General features: G+C 43.7%; 1 pseudogene; it reads left to right on the top strand.

Moving 5' to 3' along the window:
* Positions 1–6,986: 6,986 nt before the first annotated feature.
* LOC114638818 lies at positions 6,987–8,903 on the top strand (annotated as a pseudogene).
* Positions 8,904–10,853: the final 1,950 nt, after the last annotated feature.

Raw genomic sequence — 10,853 nt, 5'->3', positions numbered from 1 at the left:
TTCTACTTCTATGTTGAAATATTATGGTTCTTGAAAATGTAGCCCCTTAAACACATTGTGGTATTGAGGCATGAAAAGATTTCTTCTGGAGGAGCTAGGACATAATGCAAAGGGCCTGGCCATCTTAGGCCTAAAACAAATTGCAATATGGCCCACTCGAGTATCTGGGATAAGCAGCATGTAAAGATGGAAAAAGGACTTCAGGAACCAGCATGACAGGGCAGCTCCTCTCCCAGCTTCAGAGCAGTCCTTTCTTACCTCCCTCCTGGCCATCCAAGACCATATGCTTGGTACTCATTTCTAATGAGACAATAATGGGTAAAACTTCATGCTGAACAATTAACACGCATAGAAAACCAAAATAAACTGTAACATTTTCCTAATATTAGAGATATCATATTATAGACACTTAACCCTCAACCTGAACAAAATAGACAAATGGTGAAAAACAGTACCAGAATATATAATAAATAACTATGCATGTATACATTACTACCTCAACGTAAATGTTTCTGAAAGGAATTTATATGAAAGTTTATATTCTTCTACAGTATTCCCTTTTTATTATTTATTTATTTATTTTGGTTTTTCGAGACAGGGTTTCTCTGTGTAGCCCTGGCTGTCCTGGAACTCACTCTGTAGACCAGGCTGGCCTTGAACTCAGAAATCTGCCTGCCTCTGCCTCCCAAGTGCTGGGATTAAAGGCGTGCACCACCACCGCCCGGCTTTGTTTTGTTTTCTTAATATACAAAATATATGCAATGTTCTCTTCAAAATATAAATATACAAGTATTGTAGACATCACATGTATTTTGAAAATACGATGCCTTGTTTCTTTTGTTCTAGAAAACTAAAATATTGTCACTTGCTCGTTCTATTCTACAATAATCCTTGGACAAACTGCTAGACTCTTCAGAATACCCTTCTTTCCGTTGGATGCCAATAAAATGGACTCCAGTCAAACTTTACATTCATTTTTACCACAGACACTGTTTGCTGGAGTATCCTTACCACAGAAGGGTTTGAGCACATGGCACTGAGGATTCTCTTATCAAGCAGCTCCTGAAGACAGTGGATTCCCAGGCCCCAGCTCACAGCTCTCCAGGACTTTCCATCACATGATATCTACAGGACTTTCCTGCTAGACCAGTGCCTTGCCACTCAGATTCCTTCATGTTCAAACATTCAAATTGGGCAACAGCCTACATGGGTTGGAGAGGAAAGCGGGATCAAGATACCTACCCCATTCCACTAAGTCAGAAAAAACCATGAGTGTTGCTATGGCTTTTTTCTTTGTTTGACTGTTTTTGGTTTGGGTTTGGGTTTTGGTTTATTGAGACACGATTTCTCTGTTGTAGCTCTGGCTTTCCTGGAACTCACTCTACAGACCAGGCCCACTTGGAATTCAGAGATCCACCTACCTCTGCCTCTCAAGTGCTGGGATTAAAGGTGTGAGCTACCACCTGCTGACTCCATTTTTACTTAATGAGAATATGCATGGTTTACAAAAGAAAACTTTAAGGCCCCAACAGACACTAACCACCTTCATGAAAATGGAAGGCCCAGAAAGGAAATGAGCACACAGCACCTTGTTAAGTGACTACAGGAACACAGTTGATCCCTGGTCTACATCTGCACTCTTAGCCAATGCTCCTCCAATTAAATATTTTTCATGGTGCTTCCTCAGCTTTACTATGTACCTGGAGAGGATGTCTCATATAAAACTGACTTATTTCCTCTCCTTTCACTGACTTGAAACCTATCTGCTAAGGAAGTATCTAGATGGACTCTGAGGGTTTAGCCAATGATCTTTCCTTCCCAGACATTCCTTCAAACAAAAGCTATTTAATTTCTGGTCTACAAGGATGGCAGTGGGGGGAAGCCTTCATCATACAGAGATGCCACCTAACAGAAGGCCCCTCTACACTTTCAAACATTCTCTCTGACCTAAGCCTGAGCCCTCCACCGCCACTGAAGGCTCCCCTTTCATTCCTGATTCCCTGAGGTTTCCAGTGTGACAGGTCTCCCAGGAGCTTGGGATTCCCTGACTCTTTGGCTTCAGCCTGCCTTGTTTCTCATCAGGTTTGAGGCCCCCATTCTAGGCTGTGTTCTCTCACACTCTAAGCCATGCATCATTGCTTCTCAAATGCCCATCACCAGATGGCAGCATAGGGAAAATGCAGCATAGCTTTCCTGAGCTTGCCTGAGCAGAGCTCAAACACCCTAGGAGCAGTCAGAATGCAGAACCACATATTGCTTGTAAATAAGAAGAGAGGCATGTGCAAGGCTTTAGGCTTTTCTAAATTAAGACTGAGAACATCAATTTTCAAACTTATTAAAAAACAAAACAAAACAAAAAAACAGAAGAAGCAAACACTCCCCACCCCCAAAACTTGCTTCTCTTGTTTTTCTTCCAAAACAACCCACATTGTGGCAACTCAACTCCTGCCTTCTGCCTTATAGTACTCAGGGGACACTGTGAGCCAAATCCCTCCTGGAAGATTCATCCTAGGGGTTCAGGACAGAAGGATGAATTCAGGCTTTGGATTATTACCCCACTCCCTCCCCAGCTCTTGATCTGGTCTTTACACTCTCTCATTTTCTAGGCCCCACCACAGTCCTGTATATGCATAGGGCTGCCTACTATCCACTAAGGTCTGGTTGGCCAATAAAGTAATGACCATGTATGAAGCATGAGGTGGTATCATTCTTGGGATGCTGGTGTCTGGGCAAGTCTCCCACAGAAACTTGGAGACACAAACAGAGTCAGACAGAAGGCACAATGAGGCAGCATTATCATACAGGGTCAGTGTTTCTATACAAAAAGATGAAAAATGTCCAAGAAGAATGTTGTCTGATAGCTGTAGAAGACTGTGACACTGCACTTTACTAATAGAAACAGCTATAATTATCAAACATGTGTTTTTACCTGTTGCAACAGTGGTGATTTTTTTTTAAAAAATTTAAACAGACTCTGAGAATACAAGATCAGATCTTTAATGGAATAAGTTGTTGTCTAGATACAGTTCACAGCACCATCCCCTGTTCAGGTAAAGTACTTCCAAGGACTCCTTTTCACCATGGGTTTTCAGCTTTCCAAGCCCAGGAAGAGAGGTTCCAAGTGTAGCTATCAGAAGCCTAGTGGAGCCTCTTGCTCCTCTGTGATCTTAGCATAGAAATAGATGTCATGGGTGACAGGGACCCAGAGGTGCTATCTTAAGAGAGGACTGAGCAGGAAAAGAGAGAGCTAGCCAAGACACAAGGAGAGTGAGCTTACATGGCCTGGACCCTTGTTTGAGTTTATCCTACATACCGTCCGCTGAAATCCATGGGAGGACCTTGGAGATTCTTTTTTCCATCAAACATGAGAATTTTCCACCCATTGCTTTCATGCATCTTTCCTGGCCCTTCTGTGATTACCTTTCAGACCTCACTGTAGATCTGCATACACTATCCCATTAAAAGCTCATCCCCATTTGTTTCCCTTCTTTCTACTCACAAAGTCCTAAGGCAGTTACACATGTAGCAGAGAAATCCTCACACGAGCAAACAAACTTCCTTCCCCACATGGTGTCCAAGCACGGACACAGACTTCCCAGACCTTGGCCAGAATAGCAGTAAATCCTGGGAGCAGGAGAGGTGCTCACACTGTGTCTGCTTGACAGTGTGAACTGGTTCCCAGGAAGCCCTGAGATATGGGGCTGAGAGCCATGTGTGAGGCAGAAGGCTGCTGGGAGCCAACCTTAATCAGTTTTGAAAGAATTGTTTTAGGTTTTGTTTTTCCTCAGCTATTGATTCCTCAGAAAGCAGGTGGCCAATGGTCACTGGGCCCTAAAGAAAGTGGTTGCTGAGCCCTGAGCTAGACAAAAACATTGGGGCTGCAAGATATCTGCTGCAGCAGAACACCCAGCTTCTGTGAAATTCCCCCAAACACATTATTCCCTTCCCTGCCTGTATAAATTGCCTGAGAAAATACAGCTTGACAGACCTTGATCAGAAAACTTGAGTTAGTCTAGTTCTTTGCATCTCCTGTCCCTTCTATTCTCTCCCCCTTTCTCTTAGTGTACCCTGTTGAATCCCCAGCAGGCCTAGGCAGAAGGCTAGCCCAAGAGCCTGTCCCAGTGACTCAAAAGATGGTTAGCTACCAGGAAAATGTGATAGCACTATCAAGATATAAGAAATCAGAAGTGGAAATTGTGACAGCATAGGACCAGATGCATTCACATGATAATCAAGCTGTGGGAGTAACATCATAATCTAGCATCTTTAATTTCTTGGTGTATAGCCTTATGGATTTTGTTTTAGTAGATATATGGTACCACACAGATATTTAATAGTTACTCCACCGTTACTGAATGTGTTCATCATTTGCAAGTTGACGGGGAAAGGATACAAGTAAATTAACAGAGTAGTAATATAATAATAATCTCTGTAGTATCCACTGAGAGAGCAATACAAATGAGAATGTGTTTGAATACTCCAGCTTTATTGTGACAGATGCAAAGTCAGCATGAGGACTACATGCAGCTTACATCAGAAGTCTCCTTGTGTCTACATGAAATGACAAAATTGTCGGAAACTGTAGTCTCCATGTCAGGTTGATTTTGGCATTCTAAGAAGAAATGTGCTCGAGTTTTACATTCAAAAGCCGACGTCACCCAGGCACCTGGATATACAGAACTGCAAGATGAACCACAGCTGATGGCTCAGCAGAGACAGAGAAGTGAGCAGTAAAGAGCTTTGCCTGCATCACAAATCTGGGGACCAGACTGCCTTGACAGTGCAGAACACTGCAAATGCACTCAGCACCAACAGCACAGCTTTCTTTCTGCTCTTTGTCTCTACTTTTGTGCCACTAACTACTTTGTTGACAAAATATTTGAGATCTTTGAGATGTCAAGATGATGAGGACATCAGTGTCTTTACAGCATGGGACCCTGAGCATTGGTCTATCAAACCCTTCCTGTAAAGCTCCCATTCAGTCAGTTTCTTACCTACTGACACTGTCAACAACATCTGAATAGCATTTCATCCTAAATGTTTACTCTTCATCCCATCCCCCTAAAAGTGTTCAAAGCTTTTGGGATGTTAATAGATGACCCGGCCTAATCTGAAACCAAAAGTCCTTGTGAAAAAAGAAAACCAAACCAAACAAAAACCAAAAACAACCAAACCAAACCAAACCAAACCAAACCAAACCAAACCAAACCAAACCAAACCAACCAAACAAAAAACCAACTAACCAACCAACCAAAACCAAAACAAACCCAAAAAACAAGAAACAACAACAACAACAACAAAAACTCCTCATAGATAGTAGTATTGGATGTAGTGATGTTATTTTTTAAAGAGACAATTACCTGATTATAAACTCAAGACAGGAGGCATCCTACTGCAGTTCCCTGAGCATTGACAGGAGAGGGGACTTGTTTTCTGCCTAGTGTGGAAGGACTCAATAGGCTTTTCTGTCCTTCTCAACATACAGCATTCCTGTGAGGAATGTGATCATGCTCACCAGCAACTGACAATAGTGTGTTTCCTGTACATTCACCACACAGATGTGTCAAGAACTCAGATCTTAATTATCACACAGGAAATTAGAGGTCTTTGGCTCTGGCCCTCTTTCCTCACCTGATGGTTTAAAAGTTCTGAGAAGTGACAAAGTGACCAACTGAGACCTGGTCAGACCCTGAAGAGAATGTTCCTGCTCCTGATCTTCCTGGTGGCTGTCTTACCAGTCAACACTGAAAGAGGTAAGCAACCATCCACATTCCTAGAGGTGTGGCGTGTGGCTTCCAGCACTGACACTTGCTTGCATGGTGCCCAGTCAGCCTGTACCTAATAAGATCTACACCTGACTTGGTTCATCTGAGAAGTTAACTGAGCTCCAGCTCTAGCACAGGATAAATAGGGCACTAAAGTTACAGTGAACTACATGCAGAGGCACCTGGTGAGTGAGACCTCCTTCATCTAAAAGTGATGAATTATAAAAACACCATAGGTCCCTACTGGAAAGCTGCAGTTGAAAATGAGGGCTGGAAGTTCCAATTGCACAAATCTAAGAGCAAGCAGCTTTATCCAGGGGTTGCCACCTGGATCAAGACTAGAAGAATTTTTCTATTCAGGTTTCCAGGTGTCTTATTAGTCTTGTCTCTGTTCTTCTGAATCATGAAGGTCTACCATGACACCCACAATCTATCAGAGCCAGCAAAGTGTGGATCCATCCCTTCTCCACAGCTTGATGGAAACAGGCAGACACAGGATCTTCCAATCCATCTCTGGCGGGCATTGCTTGCATCCAGAGGTCGCGGGCGGCCAGGTGGCCGTGAGGAGTGGGCGGGGATGTAGGTTGCAGGTGGCAGAGCGGTGGTCCCAGGGCGTGGGCAGCTGGGCGCCAGCCAGAGCGCAGACGGGGCATTCCTGGAACCACGGTTCTCTCTCCCACTCACGCCCAGCCATGCGGGTTTTGACCTTACACAATGAGTCCAGGATTCCAGGAGGCGTGTAGAGCTGAAGCCATTTATTGACATGGTGATGTGTCTGGCATGCTTTCCCAAAAAATGTCGGAAGGGGTTTGCTTATATTGGAAGCAGGGGAGAAGGACAGGGCCAGGGAAATCTTGAGGCAGAGACTTGTTCCCCCGCCCTCTACTTGGGACATGGAGACCTCGTGGCAGGTCTCTGGGCTCTGGGGGAGTGGCCAAATACCCTAGGGTTCTACATCCCCACACATCTCTACTCCTCTCAATGATTCTACTAGTTCTGTGTCCTCCTTTCTTCATCCTGAAGGCTATTTCAATGCCTTAGGAAGACAAATTGATGCTGAAGTTCAGACTTCATTAGGAAGGGTCCTCCCAGCTACTTGCTTAGCACATTTGAGAGCTTGTCAGTGTTTATACAACAATCCCATCTCTAAGCAAAGTACTTACTATGTTTCATGAATCAGAATAGAGGAAAAGCCACCAGAGGTTTCTACCTCAGTACATCATGTTTACTGCAGGTAGAGCCCAGTGCTTAAGTGAGCAGAACACCAGGTGAATCATGAGACACAGGAACAACTGTAGTTTTTTTCAGTGTGTTGATCTGCTGGACAATGTGTGTTGAGTTTCTCCTTAATGTGTACATGAGATTTAATTGGATTCAAGGCAAAGTCTTGGCACCATCACGATGACAAGAAGAAATTGAAAACTAGGGGAAAGTGATGTCATGCAGCAGGCTCTGTGTGATGCCCTGCATCATCCAGACACCTTTTCTCCTTTGATGACAGCCCCTACAAAAGGATCTTTTCTCCATCTATGTCAGGTCCACAGACTCTCCAAGCATGAAATGTCCCTTATTCCGGCCTCCAGGGTAATGGAAGGTAGGGAGAAGCAACTGAGTCTTTGATGCCTGGGACTGACCAAATAACAACAGATCCTGGCTGTCCCTAAACATGTAGAACCAAAGGTGAAGACCAACCTGACTTTATCCTATTTGACCGAAAGTGATTGTGAAGCTCAGGACCAGATAGTGTCAGTGAAGGGTCTGAATGTCTCGGTGGTTATTGAAGACCTAAGAAATAACTCCTCTATATATTTCTTGCTATTTGACTCAGCCTTAGACTGAGCCCTCAACTTGCCTTTCAGGGACAGCTTCACTGCTCCTGTGTTGTACTTAACCCATCTTCTTTTCACAGCCATATCAATGTAACCTTAGGTGCTCACAACATCCAGGAATGGAAAAACACCTAAGTCATTCCTGTTCATAAAGCCAAACCACATGAGGACTTTAATAATGAAACTTGCATTAACAACATCATGCTCCTGAAGGTACTATTTTACTGATGTCTGGTTTACTCCCATAGATCACTCCTTTATCGGTCCTGTTTTGTCTTCTAGGTGGCTAATCTATTGGTCCCAGGTCAATAGATTGGCTCTAGAGTGTTAGGTGGGGGTGGGTCTTTGAAAATGGGGATGATACAGGCAGCCTTATTCCTGGTTTAAGCTTCTTGAGAGTGCCATACATGAACTCTTATTCTTCATCTTTCTGACCAGCTGGAACGCAAGGTTCAACTCAATAGTGTTGTGAAGACTATTGCCCTTCCAAAGAGCCATGATTGGGTGAAGCCTGGGCAGGTGTGCACAGTGGTAGGTTGGGGAATCTTGCCCAATTGTACTTCACCTGAAACACTTCAAGAAGTGAATCAAGAAGTTCAAAATGGCCAGAAGTGTTATCACAGGTCTGAAAACTCCATCCATCTTTGTGTGGGTAATCCCAATGACAGAAAGTCTATTTCTGAGGTAAGGACATAACCATCTTCAAATGTTTGCTTGAGGCCAGAGCCATACTGCAGACAGAAAGCCAGGCTCTACAACCACGGCTAGTCTAGAGAATATGGAGAGAACAACATATGGGGATCTGGCATTTTCCCTCAGCCAATCTTTTGTCCTTTCACCATGGGAAAATAGGAGAGCTAAGTCTAGTTAACCTGAAAGAAGGACACAGCCAGACAGAGACACACTAGTTAGTAATTAACAGACTCTGTCTACTTGGTCCCATTCAGAGTTGAGGTCAATGGGCTCAAATAGTGTTTCCCATCTGAAAACCCAGGCCTAAGTGGTGACAAAGAAGAACAGGGAGAAAATGGGTCTGGAAGGAGGTGGTAAGAGTCTATGTACTAACACATCACCTTTTTCTGTCCACAGGGAGACTTTCAGGGACCCTTGGTGTGTGATGGAGTGGCCCAGGGCACTGTCAGTTATCACTTCTGTCCTTGGACACCTCCTTGGGTATTCACCAGAATCTCCAGCTTTATACCTTGGATTCAGAAAACAATGAAACTTCTGCAACAACCCTAGAACACAAAACCTGTGCCTGGGCCAGTGTGCAGCATCCTGTATGGCTATCTGAGTCTTAATAAAGAAATCTGTCTGCAGGAAAGAGATCACATTTCTCTCTTCCTTGAGTACAGAGCTTAAAACATTTTTATACATTGCCTTCTTTACTCTCTCTTCATTTCATTGCTTCTCTCTTCATATATTCTTATAAAGCTTGGGAATTAAACCTGTGCACTGACCCCATCATAACAGCACAAAGAAAAGCCAGTACTGTCAATCCTGGAAAGTCCTGCCTTTGTCTGAGAAGGGTGCCTTCTTTCTTTCTAGTTCTTCTTCACATTTAACAGGCTACCAAGGATGAGAAAGATCAAAACCCTTTACCTCCCACTCTCCCTGAGCCTCTAAGTAATACCTATGGTCCTGTGAAGTCCATTGTTCTCTGAGACAGCCTCCAGATCTCCTGGTCCAGCTCCAGCAAGGCCTCTCTACCAAGCTGTCATCTCACCTTAGAATTGTACTGCCCTCTCTTTACTTTGTCCAAAGGGACTCAGGAGACCATACAGGACAACCCTGTATGCAGATCAGAACCTTTAGAAAGGGTCCAAAATATTGAATGCTCAGACCAGTATTTAGACTCACTTTCTCTGTAGCAGGTCCAGGTTAGCTCCTCTCACATAATATATCTTGGCTCAGAGCCCTGGTGTGAGCTTAGAGTCATGAGATATCCACTGAATAATTATTCTCTTAGTCACCTTGCAAACCTAGTCAGCTCAGAGGCATCCTGATACTTTAAAAAAACCAACCAACCAACCAACCAACCAACCAACACACAAAATTTCCCATGTGCTCCATGCAAACTTAACATTCTCAACCACTCTCACTTCCCTAACATCCCTGGACACCCTAGGCTCTCCTCACAAATCTGTCTCTCATGTTCATGCCCATGTGCTTAGTTTTGTAACCCACTAAGTTTAACAGTGACCATGTGTGCAATTTGGAACCTAGTTGGCTCAGTAGTGGATACTCAGCTAAAGGCAGTGATTTCCTCCTACTGTTCAAGAATCTATTAATAGCCCCTCAATATTTCAAGAGCTCATGAGTGGCACCCTGCAAGCCCCTCCCCCTTCCTTGACTGGTTGTTGATTGGGCTAATCTTACATGGGCCCAGTGTTGAGAACTACAGCTGGCATGAACTGATGATTTTCATAACTGTTCCAGTCTAGAGAATGGAGTTTGCATCTCCCCCTGTCTCCCAGGTCTCATATACTTACTTCTCATGCTCTCAACATAGATTTCCTGAGCCTTAGAAGGAGTGGACTAAGTGAATTGTCTAGAGCACCCACAACCACAATTTATTTGTGCATCCTGGGCCCCTGTGCTTCTCTGCATTCACCCCACTATCATCAAAAAGGGAGGCATCTCTGAGTAAGGGTGGGATCCACTTTTGTCTATGGCGAAAAGCATGGGTCTTTAGAAGGCAGTTTGTTGCTGCCTAAGTTTACTTCCCTGTATGTTATTATCCAGGCCTACAGTACCAAGCATTGGTCCCCTCCATCCTCATGCTGTGGGTCTTGAATCTGATTACAGGGCAGATGGTTACCATCAAAATAGAGAAGTTGATATTTCACATGTGGGTATATGTGGCTTTTCACATGGTTCCTTTATACCCTTTTATATCAGTTAATCCTTCCCTCTAACCTACACCCTATGCTTTTAGCACCCTGCCTTCTTACTACCTAAACCTTTCTACTTTGGTACTCCTTTTCTTTATTGCCTATGATTTACTATTCCTCCACCTTGGAGGTAATTTCTGCTGTCTCTTGTGATTTCCTGGGTTCCACAATTACTCCATGTCAGACAAACAAAATCATACATTCACATAGCTAGGATCCTCATATGAGAGAGAACATGCAGGTTTTGTGCTTGGAGTTCTGGGCTATCTCACACAGAAAAAATTAAATTCCCATTCCATCCATTTTCATGAAAATTTCCTTTTAAAAATATATGTGAACATAGTACCTCTTTATTATCACTTTAT

The sequence above is a fragment of the Grammomys surdaster genome, unplaced genomic scaffold (assembly GCF_004785775.1).
Source record: "Grammomys surdaster isolate TR1022 unplaced genomic scaffold, NIH_TR_1.0 125630, whole genome shotgun sequence".
Classification (NCBI taxonomy): Eukaryota; Metazoa; Chordata; class Mammalia; order Rodentia; family Muridae; genus Grammomys; species Grammomys surdaster.
The sequence above is the reverse complement of the archived record's forward strand: the minus strand, read 5'-3'. Positions and strand labels throughout refer to the sequence as shown.